Source organism: Leptopilina boulardi, unplaced genomic scaffold (genome assembly GCF_019393585.1).
Source record: "Leptopilina boulardi isolate dan_hultmark-lab unplaced genomic scaffold, ZJU_Lbou_2.1 LbouV2_285, whole genome shotgun sequence".
Taxonomy (NCBI): domain Eukaryota; kingdom Metazoa; phylum Arthropoda; class Insecta; order Hymenoptera; family Figitidae; genus Leptopilina; species Leptopilina boulardi.
This window is the reverse complement of record NW_026137846.1, coordinates 419,769-444,388: the sequence shown is the minus strand read 5'-3', so window position 1 is coordinate 444,388 and position 24,620 is coordinate 419,769. Positions and strand designations below refer to the sequence as shown.

Sequence of the window (24,620 nt, the reverse complement as noted above, 5' to 3'; positions counted from 1 at the left end):
GTATTCGATATCGCTCTCTCAGAATCCATATTCAAAATTTAAAAAAAATCAAAATTCAAAAAGTTCCGGCCATGTTTTTGAAAAAAACACGGTTTTTTGAAAAATTTTTATTGTAAATTATTATTTTTCGAAGCTATTCGCTTTAGGAGATGCATAAAACCCTAAAATATCGTGTCCTAAATGTTCAGACATGAAAATGGTGCAAAAGGTTTTTTTTTTAATTCAAGATGGCGTACCAAAAATGGCGTCCAAATTCAAAATTTTTTACAAAATCATAACCTAGTGGACGAAATTTTAAAAAATGCTCAAATGTGCTTGAAATTTGTTACTCGGGAGGTTTTTGGGATCGCTGATTACGAATCCGATGTTAGTTATTCAAAATTCAAAATGGCAGATCCAATATAGCGGACGACTTTTTAAAAAATTGATCCAATTTGCCTGAAATTTGTTACTCTGAGGTTTTTGGGATCGCTGATTACGAATCTGAAGTCCGTTTTTGAAAATACAAAATGGCGGATCCAATATGGCGGACGACTTTTTAAAAAATTGATCCAATTTGCCTGAAATTTGTTACTCGGGGGTTTTTGGGGTCGCTGATTACGAATCTGAAGTCCGTTTTTGAAAATACAAAATGGCGGATCCAATATGGCGGACGACTTTTTAAAAAAGGCTCAAATTTGCTTGAAATTATTTACTCGGGGGTTTTTGGGGTCGCTGATTAGGAATCCGGTGTTAGTTTTCAAAAATTCAAAATGGTGGATCGAATATGGCGTACGAATTTTTAAAAATCGTTTTGATTCGTATGAAATCTTTTACTCTGGGTTTTTTGGGGTCGCTGATTACGTATCCGATGTTATCATTCATAAATTCAAAATGGCGTATCCAACAAGGCGGATAAGTTTTTTTAAAAACCATTAATTTTCGCTTGAAAAGATAGTTGTGATTTATTATTATTATTAACTTTTTGATGAATAATTTATGGTAGTGGTGGTGGTATGGAAGACTAACAAATTTCAGACGTATCAGAACGATTTTAAAAAATTTGTCCACCATATTGGATTCATCTTTGAATTTTTAGAAATTTTAAAAATCTGACTTCAGATTTGTAATTAATCACCCCAAAAACCCTCGACAACCGAGTTTGAAATGAATTGGGTCAATTTTTTAAATTTTATCCGCCATATTGAATTAAGAAAATTTTTAAAATCTGCCTTCAGATTCGTAATCAGCGACCCCAAAAAACCCCGGAGTAACAAGTTTCAAGCGAATTGCATTAGATTTTCAGAACGTCGTCCTCCATATTGAATCCACCATTTTGAATTTTTGAAAACTAACACCGGATTCGTAATCAGCGACCCCAAAAAACCCAGAGTAAAAAATTTCATACGAATCAAAACGATTTTTAAAAATTCGTACGCCATATTCGATCCACCATTTTGAATTTTTGAAAACTAACACCGGATTCCTAATCAGCGACCCCAAAAACCCCCGAGTAAATAATTTCAAGCAAATTTGAGCCTTTTTTAAAAAGTCGTCCGCCATATTGGATCCGCCATTTTGTATTTTCAAAAACGGACTTCAGATTCGTAATCAGCGACCCCAAAAACCCCCGAGTAACAAATTTCAGGCAAATTGGATCAATTTTTTAAAAAGTCGTCCGCCATATTGGATCCGCCATTTTGTATTTTCAAAAACGGACTTCAGATTCGTAATCAGCGACCCCAAAAACCCCAGAGTAACAAATTTCAGACAAATTCGATCAATTTTTTAAAAAGTCGTCCGCTATATTGGATCTGCCATTTTGAATTTTGAATAACTAACATCGGATTCGTAATCAGCGACCCCAAAAACCCCCCGAGTAACAAATTTCAAGCACATTTGAGCATTTTTTAAAATTTCGTCCACTAGGTTATGATTTTGTAAAAAAAATTTGAATTTGGACGCCATTTTTGGTACGCCATCTTGAATTTAAAAAAAAACCTTTTGCACCATTTTCATGTCTGAACATTTAGGACACGATATTTTAGGGTTTTATGCATCTCCTAAAGCGAATAGCTTCGAAAAATAATAATTTACAATAAAAATTTTTCAAAAAACCGTGTTTTTTTTTCAAAAACATGGCCGGAACTTTTTGAATTTTGATTTTTTTTAAATTTTGAATATGGATTCTGAGAGAGCGATATCGAATACATAAGACACACTTTCTCTCAAATTTTTAAAACTCTTAGTCGCAGAGAAATATGTCATTGAAAATTGCTTTAAAAAAGTGTCCTTCCCGTCCTTAAAGGGTTAAGTGATAGTGAAAATATAGTGCCCATCCAAAGCATCAAAAGTGAGCACACGCTCAATTTATTCAACAGTTATTCTTCTATTATAATAAAAAAATACTGTGAAACCATTTCTCTGTGAAGTGCTGTGTTAGTGAAACATTTATCTCATCATTTTTTTCAAACTGAAAAAATCATTCAAATCAGTGAATCAGATCATTCAAACGAGTGAAGAGGAGAAAGGATGAGTCATCTTCTAGCAACATACAACAGCAAGGAAAAGAAAAACCTCCCCGCTTTTTAATATAAAGGCGCCAATACAGAGGATAAATAAAATTGAAAAAGATGGCGCCGCAAGCGTTATCGAATACGAGTCAAATCAACATCCAACTCAGTAAGAGGAAGGGTAAAATTAACCCTCCCCCCGCCTAATTCAAAGAAGGATGACCACATAAGCAAAAGGAAACCACTACTAAAACAACACATAATAAACCACAGGGAACTAAAAGAATTGGACATAAATATAAATTTGAAAGAGTTAAACAGCCAAGTATAGGAGAAAAAAAATACAAAACCCAATCTAACACCAAGAAATAATACTAAGACGGAGACAAATGAAAATACTGCTTATACCGACGGAGGATCTCAGGAAGTTCCTAATACTCAAGAAATTTTAAAGGAAATTGGCAATATTTTAATTAAAATATATGACAAAAGTTATGATAGTAAACCTATCCCGATAAAACCGCAAGAAAAAAAATGATATAGACATGAACAACACAATACCACACTCAACCGGGACGAACACCACCACAACAGATAAAACAAATGACTTTACCCAATACAATAAATTTGAGATATTAGCTACAAATGACTCTCAAAAGAGGGAAATTTACCGCCAAGATCAAACAATGGATATTGACGATAATAGTCATCGAGACGATGATAACTTGGAGGATGGCGACTATGAGGAAGAACAAAGTTGTAATGATCTGATTTTATTAAGCCAAAGGATTTGCTCGCCGGATGAGTCCGGGTCTTAAATTTTAGGAACTCTTGAGTTCATTTGCTCTCTTATAACAAATTTAAGTGGTATATCGTGATAAGCTGGTAGGTAAAGTCAATAATGAGGCGATGATATAAACCTTCGAAAGCAGTTTTTATTTAAACAATGTAAAAGAAATAATAAACAATAAAAGAAAATAACAATAAAATAGATAATTAAAAATCAAACTGCTCGATAACTCAAAAATATATAAAAGTACAAAAATAAAGAAATCCTAGCTAACTAAATTAACAATAGTAAAAATAAATGTAAAACTAACTAACTAACTTAAGTGTAAAAGAGAGAAGTGGAAAAGAATAAAGAATTTTCGAAAGAAGTAAGATGAAGAAGAATTTAGAAAAATGAAAGAATAGAAAATAGAGAAGTGAAAGAAGAAAAGAAACGAGACGGTACGCCGCTGTGGTGTTGCACTAGTGCTGCATTGGTTCCGCCGCAATACTGTAAGAAGAGAATATTTAGTTCTCGCCATTTTGTATTTTTCCCCAGGTGGAGTGCTCAATAATAATTTCCGCGTGGGAGATTCTAGAAAACGCCCCTAGCTACGAGACGAGCGAAAACTAGGTTTCGTGCACGACTAGTGATTCTATTTTAAATCGAATTTCTAGATGCCGTTTCCGTACGACATTCATACTCTACGCGAAGCTAGTGCGGAAAGAGAGAGAGAGAGAGAGGAAAATAACAGGTTATTCTTCCCTCCAGATGTACCTCGAGTCGAAGAATAATACCTGGTGCATCAACTCGGTGAAGAGCGAGATGTACCTCGTCTTCACAGGGTCGGTTCTCCAGGAAATGGCGGGTCAGGATCGCGTCAGCCTTCCACGGATGTACCCCTGGTCAGACCTTGCATGGCAGGTAAGAAAAGATGGAGGGCGAAGGGAGTTACTCTTGCACCAAGGTGCCTGAGTACTACTCCTTCTGTAGGAATACATCCACCAGGTCGGCCCCAGATGTACCTGAGATACCGTCCTCGAGGATGAGGTAGGCAGGGCTAGCAGCACAGATGTACCTGTGGTCCGCCTGCCCTGGGGAGGATGATCTCATTCCTCGGGAGAGACGTACCTCACCCTCGGCGATAGTTTAGAAAAGGAAGAGAATAGGAGGAAAGGAGAGAGCTGCTGTCGTCCAGCCTCGAGATGTGCCTCGAGTCCGGTCGACGGCGAACTGAGGAAATTGTACGTGCAAGCAAGTATATACCGCTTGACGTTTCTACTGGGAGCTATGGCGCGAGTGAGAGAGACCACGTGCTGCGCGGCAAAGTATGCGCGCTCGGTACTCTCCTCCTGGCTATCGAGCTGAGAGCTCAACCGTATAGATATATATATTCATGCATTGAAATAATTTGAAATAATATGCTGATAAAATACTTTCGTTTCAAATTAATATTTTAAATAAAATACTTTCGTTACATCCCCCCTACTAAAAAAAGCGAATTCTAATGAGCGTCTTGGGGAATGTAATATGCAAAAATATTGAAAAAAAAGAGAAAAAAAAAAAATAATTTTCAGTACCACTTACAAAATTTTTCTGGCTTTTTTGATGAATCCGTTGGTTCTCTCCAATCTTAGAATCCATTTACCGTCGTTGACGGGCAACCGATAACGAGCGGGGCCAATCGGAACTTTAATCCATGGTCCTCCAGGAAGTTTAGAGATTTTGAAGGGTAGTTTTGAAAGTTCCTTTACCAGAGGAATTGGATTTTCCTTCGAATTTTCGGCAGTGTTATTATTTAGGTCGACTTCGTTGATGGTATCTTGCAGACTATTAAACAATTCTTCAAACGACTTCGGGCAATCTGAAGATAGTGGTTTTGGAGAAGGTTTGTTCTTCTTTACGATTATTGGGGTGGTAAGTAAAATGTCAGAAGTAATTTTGGGTTTATTAATTTTTTCCTTTTTAATAATTTGCGGTTTTTCTTTTTTAGGTGCAGTGTGAATCGGGTTAACTTTCTTCGGGCTTTTCATCTGTTTCATAATTTTATTTTTTGCGGTTAATTTCATCGAGGATAATTGTGTTGGGGTACGTTTGGTAATTTTACCACTCTTTTTAGGGGTAGGTTTAGCGGGCACAACTAATTTTGGAATACTTAAAATAGGTAGTTTTGAATTTTGAATTTTTTTCTTAATTTTTTCGTTTTTTTCTAAATTAATTTTTTCTTCTTCTTTTTTGCAGATATTGAGCATGGTGTTTTAAAAATTTCCTTTATGGATAGACGGCGGTATTTCAATAATTTTCCTTTCCAGTTGAAAACGTGGTGGTTTTTGAGTTGGAGCTAATACTTTACATTTTTCCGTAATTCGACCTGAATAGGGTTGTAGTGGAGCGATAATTTTTTCAGGTGGTTTAATTATATCAATTACCGATTTTTTTTCGTCGAACATTTTTTGATAGGCGATGTCGAATTCGTATATTGAAATATTCAAATTGTTCAAATCTAACGCGTCTTCTTTTATTTTCTCGCGCTCGAGCTGTGCTAAGCGTTTCAATGTTTCCATCGCGGGTGACTTTGAGGAACTATACACCTAATTCTAAGAAATAAGATTTATTTTTCTTTAGAGGTCTTTGACTTTAGAATTTTGGGGGGAAATTATATTATTGGTTGGAAATGTCGTCAATGAAGTTCTTCAGGTCCTTTAAATGAACATGACGAAAAATTTTCCCCTGTTCATTTACAACATCATAGATTACTGGAGAAATTTTTTTCTTTATTGTAAATGGGCCACTAAACTTTTCTAATAATTTCGCATTTTCTTTTTTCATTTTGTTTGACAAATGAAAATTTCTTTTTAAAACCTTATCTCCTACATTGGGTTTCCATTCTCTTTTTCGTAAATTGTAGTGTTTTTGTTGAGTTTTGAAACTTTTGGCAAGGTTAATTCTAACTAATTCGAGGGCATTTTGAAGTTTTTCTATCCTTGTCTTTGAAGCGGTGGTTGTGTTTGAATTCAAGCGCGTGTCTTGAAAGCCTGGTGGGAGAAACTCTCGGCCGGCGGTAAGATAGGCAGGTGTGAAACCGGTCGAAGTGTGCTTGGCCGTGTTGTAAGCAAATTGAAGTTCCAACAGATGGCGGTCCCAGTCCGGTTTCTTAGCGTCAAGGTATTGTCTAATCATCGTCTTTACTACTTTATTTACTCTTTCTACTGGATTACATTGTGGTGAGTAGGGTGGCGTAAGGCGATGAATTATACCAAAATCTTCCAAGAAAGATTTGAATTCTTTGCTAATAAATTGTCTACCATTATCCGAGACAATTGTTTTAGGACAACCATAACGATAGAAAATTTCTTTTATTGTTGAAATAACTAATACTGAAGTTGCTTTTCTTAAAGGTTTCAATTCAATCCACTTTGTAAATCGATCTTGTATTACGCAAAGAATTGAATTTCCTGAAGTTGTTCTAGGCAGTGGTCCGACGAAGTCAATAGAAATCATTTCCCACGGATTTTCTACGAAGGTTGCATGCATTAAATTTGCTGCAGCCTGTTGTGTGCTTTTATTTCGTTGACAATTCTGGCAGTTTCTTACATATTCGGCTCCATCACGAAGCATTCCAGGCCAGAAAAAAAATTCTCCAAGTCTAGCTAAAGTTTTAGCAACACCCAAATGTCCAGCTGTTGTTTCGTCGTGTACTTTGTGTAAGATTTTCTCTCTATCTTCTTTCGGGATACACAACTTCCATTGATCTTCATAGGGTGTGACTTTGAAGTCCAGCGAGTGAAGTATATGGTGAAATAATTTTCCATCTTCAATTTTGTAGTCTGGATTTCTTTCTGGATTCTCGGAGGTTGTTTTAAATTGGCGTTGATACCATTGACAAGATGGTTGTTTGTCAATTGTAGAAACTGCTAGGGGCAATCTTGACAAGTAATCTGGGAGACGATTTTCGGAACCTTTCTTATATTGAACTTCGAAGTCCCATTGTGCCAATTCCATAATCCATCTTGCGAGTCTTCCTGACGGAGTGATGATGCTGTTCAGCCATTTGAGAGCTTGATGATCAGTGACAACTATAAAATGGTAGCCTTCTAGATAGTGTCTCATTTTCCAAATGCCCCATTTTACAGCTAGGCATTCTAACTCCGTTGCTGAGTAGTTTTTTTCAGATGAATTTAAAGTTCGGCTGGCATAGGCGATAACAACTTCAGAAGTTCCAATTTTCTGAGTCAAAACCGCTCCGAGACCTTCCAGGCTGGCATCAGTTTGTAAATAAAATGTCTGCGACCAGTCGGGACAGGCTAATACAGGTGCTTCAGTTAATGTTTTTTTTATCTTGTCGAAAGCTGCTTGTTTTTCTTCATTCCAATTCCAAGTTGTCTTCTTTTTCAACAAATCAATTAGGGGGGACATTAATACAGAAATGTCTTTAACGAATCGACGGTACCACGACACCATACCCAAAAATTTTCTCAGCTCTTTCAGGTTGGTTGGGGGTGGTAGTTTCAAAATGGCGTCGACTTTATCGGGGTCTGGATGCAGTCCATCTTTATCTATTAGATGTCCGAGGTAAGTGAGTTGGGTTCTGGCGAAAAAACATTTTTCCCAGTTAGGTACTAGTTTGGCTTTACTTAATCTTACAAATACTTCTTCTAGGAGTTTGAGATGTGATTCAAATGTTTCCGAGGTGATAACGATATCATCGAGATATGAAAAGACGTTTGGAGCTAGTTCAGCGGGAATTACTAGATCGATGAGTCGTTGAAATGTTGCTGGTGCGGAATGTAGTCCAAAGGGCATGACTACAAATTCAAATAATCCCAATCCTGGTACTGTGAAGGCTGTAAGGGGTGCACTATCTTCGGTTAACTCAACTTGCCAATACCCGTTCTTTAAATCAAGCGTAGATAAGTATTTGGCACCTTTTAATTGGTCCAATATACTATTGATGCGGGGGAGGGGGTAAGCATCTTTTTTTGTTACTTTGTTTAGTTTGCGAAAGTCAATGCAAAATCGTAGTTTTCCATTTTTCCTTTTAATTAGCACTACTGGTGAGCTCCAAGGGCTTCGAGATTTTCTAATTACTTTTTGTTTTAACATTTCCAGGGCTTCTTGACGCATAAGTTCCTGTGTTGCTGGATTTCTTGGCTGGTAACGTTGCTTAATTGGAGTGGATTCTTCCAGGCGAATTTCATGTTTCAGGAGTGGAGTTTGTCCTTTTATGTTTGCGAATAAAAGTTTCTGTTTTTCAATAAAGGTGTTTAATTCCTTTTCTTGATCCTCGTCCAATGTTGTTAGTCCTGTTGTTCCAATTTCGCAGATATCAACTTTAAATGAGTTAGTTAACAATCGTATATCTTGATTGTTAATTAGAAGAGAAAAGTTGAATTTTTTTAACAAATCCATACCTATGAGCATTGGTTGAGATAACCCAGGTAATACCAAGAACTTATGTTTTACCTTAGTTTTCCCTGCTGCGATCTTCATGTCAAAACTTGTTTTAACTGTGTATTGTGTGTCATTTGCTAAGGCCACAATAATTTCTTCTAAGTTTGCGACTCCCCCTTGAGCAATTAAAGTATTTGCTGTGTGGATGTCTATAAATGAGCCTGCTGCTCCTGTATCCACTAGGGCTGGGATGGTTAGATCTTCACATTTACAGTTGATGAAGATTCTGGAGTCGGGAGATGATAAGGTCGAACTTACTCCGATTGTTCGACCTTTTTTGCGTTTCCCGGCTTCTCACACTGGCAATCTCTGGTTAGTATGTTGTCCTTTCCACAAAATGAACAAAACTTCTTTGGCCTGCTCCTGCAACTCATGCGTCGATGTCCTGATTTCCTACAGCGCCAGCAATCCTTTTTTGGATCATATGGTTTGGAAATCTCTGCTACTGGTTGATAAGCTGATTCCTTGGCGTTGACTGTTTGTAGGATCTCCGCGATTTCTTCAACTCTCTGGATTAAGGTATTTACAGAGTCTAGTTCGTGTCTCCTTATATGCAATCTATACTTTGGTTGCATGTTCCAATAGATGGTATCTATCTCACGAACAATGTCATAACCTCCATGTCTCCTCATCATGGTCCTCAAGGCAGTTGAAAATTCTCTTATAGATTCTGCTTTAGTTTGGAGTTTCCTTACTATTTGCGATTCCAGGTGTCTGAATTCGCTCGGAGAGAGATAAAATTTTCTTAGAGCTGATTTTAATTCTTCATAGGTTCTAATATATCTTATCTCGTTGTGATACCAAAGTTGGGCATCGTCTTTTAACAATTCCGGAAATCCTCTCAATAGTTGTTGGTCCGTAAATCCGTATGCGGCCTGCAATTCTTCTACTCGTTCTAAAAATGTGTAGACATCTTTGCCATCAAACTGACAGCCCCATTTTCTCATCCTTTCCAGCACAAAGGTATCGGAATAGCCCTCATGTGGTGATGATGTTCTAGATGTTCCAGGTAGTCTAAATTGATGATTTAGTTCGATGTCTACCTGTTCTATTTGTTCTTGTGGTGGTGCTGTAGGTTGATGTTGCGAGCCAGGTGCGAAGTTGTTGATCAAATTCGGATCTTCTAGTGCGGAAGTGTCTCGAGAGATATCTTCATCTTCTTTGTATCCTTCTGGATCCCTAGTTTTATGCAGCAGTTCCGGTTGTGTTTTTACAAATGCTACAAAGCGTTGTCGAAGCTCTGCTAGTGTTCCACTGGTATCGATCCGGTAGTTTTCCATCTGCGCGATTAAGTCGCTCTTCGATAAACCGTATATCCATTTTACTCCCATTTTGAATGGTTAAAAGAAATTGGAAGCGTAAGATTTTTGTTAAGGTGTTTACTCAATGACTTTAAGTGAATAAATGTGATGAGGGATGATCTGTTGCTCTTTTTATACTAGTAGATCGGTCCCTTTCTCCTCCCAGAAGATGGAGATGGGGGGGGGTATTCGGGCATCTAGCCTTACCTGAGAAAAGAGAAGAGAAGAAAAAAAAAAATTTATTTTCTTGCCCTTAGGCAGCAGTATCGGGCCCAAATAGGGCCGACACCACAGATGTAACAGAATTGTTTTTGGGGGTTTTTACAATCCGCGCGGCGATGTCCTCGTTGACCGCAGCGCCAACAGTTCTTAGTACGGTCGTAGGGTTGAGTTAGACTACACACTATGCTAGTCAGGGTGTCGAGGTCAATCGGGCGACGATTAAAGAAGCAGGTCTCAAGGAAGTCCTTTTGCTCATCTTTTGTTAATTTTAAGATACTTTCTTTTTGGGCAACTAGGTCTTCACCGACGATCATGTCGGGGAATACGTGTTTCAAAAGGTGAGTAGAGATCTTTAATCTCTTTTGGGCTGCCTCAACTCGACAGAGGACCTCGTACGCGGGGTAGCCGGGGAACCATCTTTCGATTCTACGGATGGTCTGATAGACCCAGTTCTCGGTGTCCGGAGAGTACATGCTGTCTTCTTCTTCTTTCTTGCTTTACAAAAAAAATTTTAGTGTTTTCGATGAGTGGTACTGATCGATTACGCCTTTTTCTTTAAACGCGGTCTTTATATTCCTTAACCACCCATCCCCACTCTAGTATCGACAACAGCGCCCTCGCGATGACGAGAACCAATTGTACTTTTCTCCCACTCTGATATCACAAAATACCAATTTTTCTCTTTATTTTTTTTTTAAACTTAGTATAACCGAGAGAGCAAAAAAAAATTTTAAGTCCCTGTTCGGGCGCCATGTAATGATCTGATTTTATTAAGTCAAAGGATTTGCTCGCCGGATGAGTCCGGGTCTTAAATTTTAGGAACTCTTGAGTTCATTTGCTCTCTTATAACAAATTTAAGTGGTATATCGTGATAAGCAGGTAGGTAAAGTCAATAATGAGGCGATGATATAAACCTTCGAAAGCAGTTTTTATTTAAAGAGAGAGAGAGAGAGGAAAATAACAGGTTATTCTTCCCTCCAGATGTACCTCGAGTCGAAGAATAATACCTGGTGCATCAACTCGGTGAAGAGCGAGATGTACCTCGTCTTCACAGGGTCGGTTCTCCAGGAAATGGCGGGTCAGGATCGCGTCAGCCTTCCACGGATGTACCCCTGGTCAGACCTTGCATGGCAGGTAAGAAAAGATGGAGGGCGAAGGGAGTTACTCTTGCACCAAGATGCCTGAGTACTACTCCTTCTGTAGGAATACATCCACCAGGTCGGCCCCAGATGTACCTGAGATACCGTCCTCGAGGATGAGGTAGGCAGGGCTAGCAGCACAGATGTACCTGTGGTCCGCCTGCCCTGGGGAGGATGATCTCATTCCTCGGGAGAGACGTACCTCACCCTCGGCGATAGTTTAGAAAAGGAAGAGAATAGGAGGAAAGGAGAGAGCTGCTGTCGTCCAGCCTCGAGATGTGCCTCGAGTCCGGTCGACGGCGAACTGAGGAAATTGTACGTGCAAGCAAGTATATACCGCTTGACGTTTCTACTGGGAGCTATGGCGCGAGTGAGAGAGACCACGTGCTGCGCGGCAAAGTATGCGCGCTCGGTACTCTCCTCCTGGCTATCGAGCTGAGAGCTCAACCGTATAGATATATATATTCATGCATTGAAATAATTTGAAATAATATGCTGATAAAATACTTTCGTTTCAAATTAATATTTTAAATAAAATACTTTCGTTACAAAGTTATAGCGATTTTTCCTTTAAGGATGAACAACACATGGAGAATAATAATATGAATTTTACAAATAACTCAATCATCGATGAACAAACAACGAAAGAAGACAGAAGAGGATCATCAGCAGTTTCAAAAGGATCAGCAGCAGTTTCTACATCAAATTATAAAATAAAAAATTATATAATGATAAAAGAGGTAGCAATTACCAATCTAAGACATTAAAAGGTAAGAGTAATGAAACTCAATTTAAAACAAAATTACCACCAATTTTTGTTTATCAACAAATTACCAAAAATTTATTAAATTTAATTAATGAAAAAAATAATACTAATAACTTTGTAATAAAAAATTTAGCTGACTCGAGACTGATACTTCTTGTTCCTATCATTAACGAATATCACAATATGATTGATATATTAAAAAATAATAACATAAAATTCTTCACAAGAACTCCAAGCGAAGAAAAAACGCAAACCATTATGTTGAGAGGACTGGCGACTGACTATACCGAATTAGAAGTAGGTACTTGACAAAATTAATAAATTAAAAATTTAAACATAACAAAAGTCAAAAAAATTAAATTCAAAGAATTTTTCCATATAGAAAGTGAGGAGGAGGCATTTCTTATTCAAATATCAAACCTTAGCTTGTTAAAAAATCTAACAGACATTCCGAAAGTAGCAAATCAAAAAATAAGATGGGAGAAAATAAGGAATAAAAAACCACTACAATGCCACAAATGCCAACGCCTGGGCCATATGGCTAAATATTGTAATTTGAACTATCGATGTGTAAAATGCAATGAAAATCACGACCCAGGTAATTGTAGACTTACACTAAACAAAAAACTCGACTCTAAAGAACTATTTTGCGTAAACTTCAATAAATATGGCCACCCCGCTTCATTTTCGGGTGCCCTATAATTAAAAAAAGTCTAGAAATAAACAAAATAAATAACGAAAATAAACAAAAAAGAGAATTAGACAAATTTAATAAAATAAATAAATTTATAACAAAAAATAAAACGTATGCAAATGCCCTTGCTCCCTCCCTTCCCATTAACGAAAATATCAGTTCCTTCAGGGAAAACGATTCAACACCTAGACACAATGACCAAAACACAACACTACAATCAAATATCGAAAATAAAACCACTGAAAATTGCGAGAATCAAACTGACAAACAAATAATAGGAATGGACAGAATTTTCAATTTACTTGACTTATTTAAGAGTGAGATTATCTCAGTATTAGGTAAACAGATGAGTGAAATTAGCAACAAAGTTGAATCAAATACAAAAAAATAGATAATTTATATAAAAATTTTAATATTAATTACTAAAAATGGCCCTACAACCAATGGAATAAATGGAAATAATGCAAAGGGAATTAATAGTTTTAACAATTTTAGCAACAAATGTAAATTCATTAATTCATAATTCACGTAGATTTAATTTATACAAAACATTACAGAAAAACAATATTGATGTATCTTTAATAAGTGAAGCTAAACTTAAAAATTGTCATAGTATATATTTCCCGGGTTACACAACGGTAAGAAATGATATAATCGACGAACAAAGGAGTGGGGGGACCGCAATATTTATCAAAAAAAAGTTTAACCATAGTAGGATAGAATTAAAATGTATAAACCTCATTAAAAACATTGAAACCACAATAATAAAAATAAAACTCAGCAACAATAAAATTTATTTATAATAGGTGCTTATGCAGCCAGTAATTCGAGAAATTGTTTTTCCAAAGACCTAACAAAAATTTTTGAGGAACTAAAACTAGACCAAGCCAATCACTTATACATGTTGGTTGGTGATGTAAACGCAAGACATGAACTTTGGGAGGATAAAATAAGTAATATGAGAGGGAAATACCTAAAATGGTGGTACACAAAAAACAATTTTAAATATAAAGCCAATTTCATAGGCCCGAGTGAACCAACTTATCCAAGCACAAGTTCATACATCGATCTTGGCCTCTTCGATGTTAGAGTGGAAATACCCGATTTAATAAACAATAAACTCCCAGTTATCCCTTACGATAGCGATCAAAACGCATTGAAATTTAGGATTCAAGTCCAACAGGATGATGATTTTTTATATGACAAAACAAAAAATAATAATTTCATAAATATAAATAAAACTAAATGGGACTTATACTACAATAAATTGACAAAAATGGATCACACAATTAATATCCTTCATACTGTGAACTTAACAAACAAACAAATAGATAATTGGATTGATAGAGTGTAAGAGACCATATTCTCCGCACTAAAGAAAATACCCCCCCCCCCAAACAAAGAATTTGACTCAATAAACAGATATATAAATCCTAAAATTAATAAATTGCAGAAAATAAATTATTAACATGATGATGATTATTATTATATACACAATATTAAAAAATCAAAAAATGTCATTAATAATGGCCACTCAATAGAAATATTAAATAAATGCAAAGACCTAATGTCCCTATTAAAAAAAAAATTGAAAATTTATTTAAAAAAACAACCAACCAATTTTGGACAAAAAAATAGAAAATATCTCCTTGAAGGATAATAATGGTCTCTTCCACAAAAACAACCCGATAATTAGACCGCTTAAAAAAAGAAATTCCAAATTTAATTATCCACAACAGCAACAAAAAACTGATAAAAAATGCCCAATTAAACGAATCCGATTACTCCTGTCAAAATGACAATTATATAATTTCAGATCATAAAAATAAATTAAATGTATTAGGTGCACAATTTGCTCAAATGAACAATAAAAAGAGAGGATCCACAAATAAGGAAGGCTTGAATAGAATTGTTCGAAACACATTAAATAAATTTAAAAGTGAAAACAATATCGATAATACAGAAAAGCACAGTTTGATTAAATTTACGAAAGATAATACGGCACTTTCCCCTTATTTTGAAAAAGAACCCGCATTTTTTTGTAACCCCGAAATATTGACAAAAATAAAAAAAAACTAAAGAATAAAAAATCATTAGGTGAAGACGGCATACCAAATATAGCCATTAAAAAACTTCCTAATAATTTAAATGAATCGCTGACAATATTATACAACAACATGCTAAATAATGCTTACTTCCCCCCAAATGGAAAATAGCGTGTGTCAAACCTTTAGTAAAAAAAGATAAGGACTTGTCGAGGACCACCAGTTACAGACCTATTAGCCTACTACCAAATCTAAGTAAATTGTTCGAAATAATTATAAACAAGTCAATTAATAATCATTGTAAAAAAGAAAAAATAATTTCAAACGAACAATTCGGATTTAAAAATAGAATTTCTACAATCCACACAATAACTAAATTGAATACAGACATAAATAACACAGGCACACAAAAAAAAAGTTGTCTGTTTCTTGAACTAGACATATATTTCCTATAGTATGTTGGCCCGCTGAAACCGAATCTGAGCTCAGAATTGCTCCATCACCCTCAGTTTTTTTTTAAATCGACCAAAACCACCCCAAAGCGGACAAATTCACACTTCGGAGATAAAAAATAAATCAACATTTTTTTTTAAAAAACCGAATTTTACATCTACGAAACTTTGCTCCACTAACTCAAAAACAAAGCCAGCATTGATCCAGCACCCTCTGAATTTTTTTAAATCGAAAAAACTACCCCTAATCTGAAGAATCAAATTCAGGAGGTAAAACAATAAAATAACTGATTAAAAAATTTTATAACCAGGTATTTTTACTCCAGCAAAGCCAGAAATGCTCCATCACTTTCTAAATTTTTTTCAAATCGAAAAAACCACCCTTAAATAGAAAAATTCAAACTTAATAAGTAAAAAAATATTAAATTACCGATTTTTTTAAAAACAGAACCTTACATGTATGTAGTTTTGCTCTTCTAACTCAAAAAAATAAAGCCAGCATTGTTCCATCATCCTCTGAATTTTTTTAATCAAAAAAACTACCCTTAATCTGAAGAATCAAACTTAGGAGGTAATACAATATAATTATATTGTATTACCTCCTAAGTTTGATTCTTTGATGGTTTTTTCGATTTAAAAAAATTTTAGAGGGTGAGGGAGCATTTCTGGCTTTGTTTCCGCATTGCTGGAGTAAAAATACCTTGTTATAAACTTTTTTAATCAGTTATTTTATTGTTTTACCTCCTAAGATTGATTCTTCAGATTAAGGGTAGTTTTTTTGATTAAAAAAATTCAGGGGGTGCTGGATCAATGCTGGCTTTGTTTTTGAGTTACTGGAGCAAAGTTTCGTAGATGTAAAATTCGGTTTTTTAAAAAAATAAGTTGATTTATTTTTTATCTCCGAAGTGTGAATTTGTCCGCTTAGGGGTGGTTTTGGTCGATTTAAAAAAAACTGAGGGTGATGGAGCAATTATGAGTTCAGATTCGGTTTCAGCGGGCCAAAATACTATAGGAAATATACGTCTAGTTCAAGAAACAGACAACTTTTTTTTGTGTGCCTGTGTAATGCATTCTTCATAGGCAATCTGCTGGCGGCCTGTCTGGTGGACCTCGAATATGCCTTTGACACGGTCTGGTTTGACGGACTGATATTTTAATTAATTAAGAAGGGTTTTCCCCCACATCTAATTATAATTTTATGGCACTCTATTAAGGGAAGGAAATTAAAAATTAAACAGGGGAATTTTATACCTGAACTGACTTTTGATTTGTTAGAAGGCCTCCAACAAGTTGCGGTTAATTCGCCAATACTTTTTAACATATATACTTCCTAATTAATGAACATGTATAATATAAATAAAAGTAAGGAAGCAAGAGGTATCAGCTTCGCTTACGACTTAATAATATGTGGAAAGCGATATAATAAATGATGCGGAAAATAAATTACAAAAATTGTTTCACAACAATTTGAGAAAGAACATGTATCAGAGCGTGCCTCGGTAGACACAAGCACCCTGGAACCAACTTTAGGACAATGTTATCCAACAAAAAAATTTATAATCAGGCTGACATCCCTAGAATTGACAGCTTCATTGTAAAACTGACGAGGAATCATATAAACCAAGCGCTAAAAAATGACGCAAATCCGTTGATAAAAGAACCATATATGATGAGGTTGGATATCATTGATGGAATGAGAGCGAAGGGGTTTCTGCCTCCCGGGGCTTTCCCTAGACTGGACCAGCTTAGATACATTCAGAATGACTCAAACATACCGATCTATCATATAAAGCGACATATGTACGACAAAAGACTGACAATAGACAAAGACTTACTAAAAGAACTACCTACGGACAACATGGTATTATCGACTGCTTTCCTTATGAGAGACATACGAGATCGCTCGCAACTTAATACAGTTAAATATCCTTGGCTAAAAAAATAAGCAGAAATAATAGATCAATTATGTAGTTTAGAGAGCGTAACATTGCTTCCCTTGTTATACGTTGTGTGTGAATTGAGTAAGTGTGAGTTAATATTGTAAAGAGAATGATTGATATAATAAAGTTGAACAGTTAATGACTTCTTAGGAAGATCATGCCGATTAATCTTCTAAATTATCGAGTCAAAATTATGTTCTTAGTTTCATTGATTTACATTTTAGTTTATTGAATTATTTTTCTTGTTTGTATTTTACTTGTTTTTTATTTTTTTTTGTATTTATGTATTATGTATGTATTTTTATGTATTTTTGTATTTATTTATATTCGATTTTAATATTATTAGTTTATATTCTCTTTCCTGTTCACAACGTTTATTTAACGTTATATTGTTATTCGGACACAGATTTAGTGTTTGTTATTTTTTATTGTTATTTAGTTTGAAAAAGGCACAAAATTCGCGATAATAGGTGTCAATTTCTGTACAAAAATAAATTATCACATGTTATTTACAAATAAAAATTGATAGAGTTACAAAACCACATGGTCAAGTAACGCCAGTATGGCTTAAGGAAACCTGTATTCTGACAGTTAAATATATTTAACCGCGAGAGCAATCTTTGATTGCCGTTGGTTTATGATTGCGTGATTGATACAAGCTACGAAGAATGTATTTTTAATATGTTCTACATTGCCATGTAAACCAAAAATTGTTATGTTTTTAATAATGAACTGTTTAAGTAGTAGTAGGTTTGCGAGCGTTAGGTCGTGGGTTCGGTGCCCAGTGCAAGCGAGATTTTTCAAATTAGATTAGGTGTTATTTCCACAGGTGTTGTTAATTAATTTTGAGTGATGAAACATAAATAGTAAAAAAATTTGGGTTAAATTAATTAAATAATAAAAAATAATAATTTTTTTTTGAAAATACTAATAATATTTAAAGGAGATAAAAGTTGTATTGACTTATAAGATTCCAATAAAACGTATCTCCTTATTATTAATAAATTAAAATCATATTATTAATGAATAGTATTGTTGTTTTAATTTTATCTTTAAATATAATAATACGTAATATTAATAGGATTATTATTATTATTATTAAGAATTATTGAACGCGAGAATCAAGACCTGGCCAGCTTGTCTAACTCTAGACCGTAGCATGGAACTTTCTGGAACTTTCGTTCCACTTCTGATCAGGGGCTCGACAAGACCGCCTGACCTAGGTCTATAGAGACGTTAGACATTCTGTCCAGCGTTCGCTATTTTTCCTTAATTTTCACGTAAAAATACATAAGTGTACCAAATTTGAGCTTTCTATGTCAAAAGATGTGGCTGCTAGGGGGGGGGGGGGTTCATAGTAATTTTTCTAAAAAATTCATAGTTTTTCCTTGACAATGCTATGTTAATCAATTCCAATCAAGTTCGCTATATTTTTCCTTTAATCTACACGCGAAAATACATATGTGTATTAAATTTCAGCCGTCCAGATAAATTTGTGTGGCCGCTAGGGGGGGGGGTACACGATTTCAAAAAAACCGATATTAATAGGGTAAAAAAGATCGAACTTAAAAAAAAGTCAAAAATATTCTTGATGTTCAAAAAAGTGTCAAAATTTTAATTAAAAAAAAATTTACACCATTCGAAAGAGCAAGAAAAAACCTTTTAAAAACATATAGGTCAAATTTTTTTCATCTTTCTGTTTAAAAGTTACAGCCCGATCCGATCAACTTTTTTTTCACTTAGTAACCTACATGAATTTTACCCAATCTAAAAAAAAAATAAATTTAAAAAATTCGAATATTTCAATTTTTATCCTTAAAATCACTCTAACCTTTTTCAAAAGCTATTAATTATATTTATTTCAATGTTAATTTTAACAATAAAATAAAAATATATATAGTTGATTTTTTTTTAAATTAACTGTTTTTACTAAACGTGTTTTTTTGACTTTCGATACATATTGAGCGATTTGTACCCGATACGAGTTTTGTTTATTTATTACTCCTTATCTAATAAAGAGCTATATAGCCGATTCAAATCGGTGTCACAATAATCACTCCACGTTTGCCTAGTAATTTTTTACGATGGTCTTAAATGCACGCGTTTAAAAGTGGCACGCAGTTTTAAAAAACATAGAGGCGTTCTGTACGCAGTGTCTATTTTAAAGGTTAATTTTTTTACTAAGACATGTTTTAATAGTTTCATTAAGCATAAATTTATGTAAAAAATAAAGTAGTTTCATAATCGAAGCCATGTAATAACTTGTCAATAAATTTGTAAAAATAATACACTACAGTCGGAAATTCTCGGTGCGACTAACGTGCGAGGAGTGAAAATTCGGTGCTGACTTTACAGCAAGATATGGAAAAATTGGACAATTTTACAACATAATCTTAAAGATCTCGGCTTTAATTTGCATTTTTGAAACCTCAAAAATGTTTTTTGGTTCCTGAAATATGTTAAAAAAGGTCCGAGCAGGTTTTTCTACAAATCAGCCGTCGATCATCACTTTTTGCCGCCTGGCTGCTGGGTTGTAGAAAAACATGTTCGAACATTTCTTAACATATTTCAGGAACCATCCAGAATGTAGGATCCGGAATGTAGGAATGTATTTTCCAAATTTGATTTTCTTGCATCGCCTATTAACTTTCCACGAATTAATTTGACTAAATTTTCCTCTACATGGGGTGAATTCTTTCTCTTGTTTACAACGGAAGATGCAACAAAAATTATACTGGTAGTGCTTTGATTTTAATATTATTAGTTTATATTCTCTTTTCTGTTCACAACGGTCTATGCAACAAAAATTATATTTTTTCTGTTACCTGTCAAATAGAGAATTAACTAACGAAATAATATTTTATTTATGGCCGCTCGGTGATTTAGTGAATTCCTGTTTCATTTACAGAGCAAAAGGCTCTGAGCTAAGGGTACAGCCCTGTTGAAAATTCCTATGTGAGAACACATATGGGATCCCATCCAGGATTTCTTGTGAGTTCTTATGTGGGTTCCCATACAGGTTCACACATAAGATCCTGTATGAAAAGGTTCCTGGGATGAACTTGCGTGAGATCAAGCGCACGATCTTATGTCTCTGTAAAAGCAATAACACAGGATCCCATGAGGTTTCCTGTGTAGGTTCCTATATGAACAACACGATAAATAGGAACACACATGGGATCTTATCCGAGATCTTGTATGAGTTCTTACATAGGTTCTCACATATAAGAAGATTAATAGCAGCTTAATAAGATTTTATAGAATGCTTTTATATATATGCTATTAATCTTCTTATATGTGAGAACCTATGTAAGAACTCATACAAGATCTCGGATAAGATCCCATGTGTGTTCCTATTTATCGTGTTGTTCATATAGGAACCTACACAGGAAACCTCATGGGATCCTGTGTTATTGCTTTTACAGAGACATAAGATCGTGCGCTTGATCTCACGCAAGTTCATCCCAGGAACCTTTTCATACAGGATCTTATGTGTGAACCTGTACGGGAACCCACATAAGAACTCACAAGAGATCCTGGATGGGATCCCATATGTGTTCTCACATAGGAATTTTCAACAGGGAGGGAAGATAGAGAATATTGATTTTTAATGACAAGGTTACAAGTTTATTTAGATAAATATTTAGAGTTATAAAATTGATCTTTGAGAGAGTATCCTTGATTTTGAAATTCTTCTAATTCGAACTTGAGATACCAAAATATGAACTGAACTAGCGGGTTCGGTGGCAATTTCGGAACTAACTCTCCTGGCAAATGTGGATCTTTTTATACAAGATTTTCACAAAGAGCGCGCACGAATTTCCATATGAGGGTTGCATTTTCGACCCTTTTTTATGAGTAAGAAGCCAACTAAATGTTATGGATTAAGGTGACTCCCCTTTACATTTGATATTTTCTGAATTCGAAGAGAAACCGATGTTAATATAAGTGGGTTTATACATTTTGATTATCGAAAATTACAGAAGGTCGGATGTATGATTTTATTACACATTTCCTGTTCACTTGTAGGGCTGCTCAAAGGGGTATAAAACATTTAATGGAAAATCTACGTGATCGTGACTGATTTTCTAATTCATTAAATAATATTTAAATACTTAGTCAACCAGACTACTGTCGCGACTATAGTATTGATTTTATACAGAAAAGTTAAACAAGTAAGGTTTTTTGTAACAAAAATGCAGCTGCAATGTTCAACAATTTTACGGTGACGTGACAAAACCCTAAAAAAAATTTCTGCAATAATTCTAAGAAATATACAAAAAAATTTCAGGTACATATAGAAAGTTTCATTTCAATATTCCTGCAATGTTAAAATATAATATTCCCTGAGTCGGATATTTTAATATTTCTGAAATATTCATATAATGTTAAATTTGAATATTTTGAATGTTAAAAAGAAATATTGCAGCAATATTATGTTTTATGTGGGAACTACTGAGCTGGTATACGGAATCTTGACTTTTCCGTATAAGAGGCTTTACTGTAATACGAAATTATAAGGAGGTTGTATACGGACAACTTTTGCATGACTTTTAATGATGAAATACCTGTTTTAAGATGAAATGAATGATTGAATATTAACATAAAATATTTATTATGATTAAATAATAAGACAATTCTTCGACAATTCAAAGACAAAAGTGTTATTTTGTTCACTAAATATGTGAGCTGTGATGTGAGAGAAATAATGGTAATGATTTACCAGATAATATTGTTCTTAGTTATTAACAATATTAAAAGTCGTGAAAAAGTTGTCCGTATACAAACAACCTCCTTATAATTTCGTATCACAGTAAAGGCTGTAATACGGAAAAGTAAACATTCCGTATACCAGCTTAGGAGTTTTTATACGGAATTCAAGCTTCTGCTATACAATTTTTTTACTGGCACTTGTATCAGTATATCGTACTGAAAAAAAACGATTAGTACGCTTGGTTATCTGGGGTATGATTTCGGAGTTGTAAGCTATTTTTTTGTGGAAATTTTTAAAAAATTCCGATTAATTTAGCTATGAACTTGTGATGTTCAATTTTTTTAATAATATAAGACTCAATTCACGGTGGTCTTGAAGGAAAATGAAATGCAATGAAAATGGACCTAAAATCGGGTGGTTGGGGCTTTTTCTAGATCGCTTGTTGGTTCAGAATATGCAAAATTTGAAATCCTAGCTGCTCCCTTTTTCGAGAAATCGACATTTTTGTGTTTTAAATGTATATTAACGGTTTGAATTACATTCATTTGGTTTTATCAATTAAATCAAAACTTAAAGAGTTTATTATTACACTCTATTTTACTCTTCGTTCAATTTTTTGTCTTCTTCTTGATACTTCATAAGTTGTAGGGTTGTCATTGATGCGTCTCCCTACTATACTTCTAAGCAAAGTCACCACTTACATTGAAATAACAATTTTTCCTAGAATCTATACTTGGTCAATCTAGTAGACTTTTGCTCAATATGAGCTTTCGGGATAAATGTTCTCATGATAACAGGAAAAAAGATTGTGCTCCATGTGGTAAAAAAAACTAAAATTAAATATTACAATTTTGTTGAATGGGCTTTAGGATCCAAACAATTAATGCTTAATTATAGCAAACGTTTCGTCTTAAATGTGAACTTTCCTCAGTGCTTTATTTATCTATACAAATTAAAACAATTTCTCAAAAAACTAAAGTTATACAACAATTTAATTGTAACATGTTTTGTAAAAAACTTTTTTTGAAAAAATAAAATAGAATTTAAGTTGTGAAGTAAAATATTACAGTATGTAATAAAACGTGCACTAGGCTTAAAAATTGTAATAAACATTAAAGAAAGTAACATTTAGAAAATAACAATAGTAAAAAAGAACGTAAAAAGCTAACTAAACAAAAGTAAAAATATAATTCTTTGTGATAAAAAAAGCCTACTATTTGTTCTCTAAATATCAATATAAACTATGAATTCTCATTAAAAGTAAAAATATAAATGTTCTCATGATAATAACAGGAAAAAAGTGTCAAAAAAACCCATGTGATTAAAAAAATTGTGTTTAGAAAAATTGACCTTTTTTAATTTTCATTTTCAATAAGAATTCATAGTTTATATTTATCATTGAAGAACAAATAGCAGGACTATTTTATAACAAACAATTATATTTTTAAAATTTTTCAGTTAGTTTTTTTTTACTATTGTTGTTTTCTACATGGTACTTTCCTTAATGTTTATTACAATTTTTAAGCCTAGTGCACGATTTATTTCATAGGGGAGACCGGGGTTACTTGGCGCACTTTTTACTCTTTGTTGTGTAACTCACTCATTTTTGCTTTTTTTAAAAAGTTAATGTATAGAAAACTTGTTGTAACATATCAGCTTTAATTAAAAAAAAAAAGTTGAAATATATTTAATACTTATATTTTTATACCACTTTATTTGAAGCTGTGCAAAGCGCGCCAAGCAACCCCGGCCCGGGGTTGCGTGGCGCAGGAGTGAAATTAAATTATATGATTTAAAGTTTAAATAATATAAGACTTAACAAAATAAGTCCTGTACTGTAATTTTACAATAAAATTATTTTAAATTTAAAAATTAGAAAATTTCATTTAAATTAAATGAAATTTGATATAAATGAAATCGTAAAATTACCAAAAAATATATTTTATTTTATAATAACGCTGTGAATATTTAAAAACCATTATTCGGTTAAATTTTTTGAATAGGATTGTTATTGGTGCTTATTAATGTGTAAATTTCATTTAATCAACTTCATTTTATTAATATTTAACGAAATTTTCAGATAACCGCGCCACCTAACCCCGAATGTACTTTTGAAATATTTATTAATTTTTTATAAAAACTATTAATATAAATCAAAAAATTTTTTGTTTCTTAATAACAAATATATAGAGCTCAAAACTTAATATTTGAGCTCTTCTAAAATTAATTTTTTAAAGAGATATCACAAAAAAATGAAGAGGTTAAAAAATTACTTTGGAGTGCCAAAATCAGTTATTTTAATTTATACTCCACAATAATTAATGAATATTAATGAAATTTTGTACAAACTTACAGTTCATCAAGTACTTTAAGCAGAATAAAGAGAAAAATTAATGTAACTTAACACTTTTGAATAAACTGAAGTGCGCCAAGCAACCCTTGCGCCAAATAGCCCCGGTCTCCCCTACTGTAATATTTCACTTCACAACTTAAATTCTATTTTATTTTTTCAAAAAGTAATTTTTTACAAAACATATTACAATTAAATTATTGTATAACTTTAGTTTTTTGAGAAATTTCCTTAATTTGTATAGATAAATAAAGCACTGAGGAAGGTTCACATTTGAGCCAAAAC

The 24,620-nt window shown here is 33.9% G+C and overlaps 1 protein-coding gene across 5 annotated transcripts in view; it reads right to left on the bottom strand.

Moving 5' to 3' along the window:
* Positions 1-24,620, bottom strand: part of LOC127282164 (arfGAP with SH3 domain, ANK repeat and PH domain-containing protein) — a 527,240-nt gene that overhangs the window by 82,991 nt on the left and 419,629 nt on the right. The window lies entirely within an intron of this gene.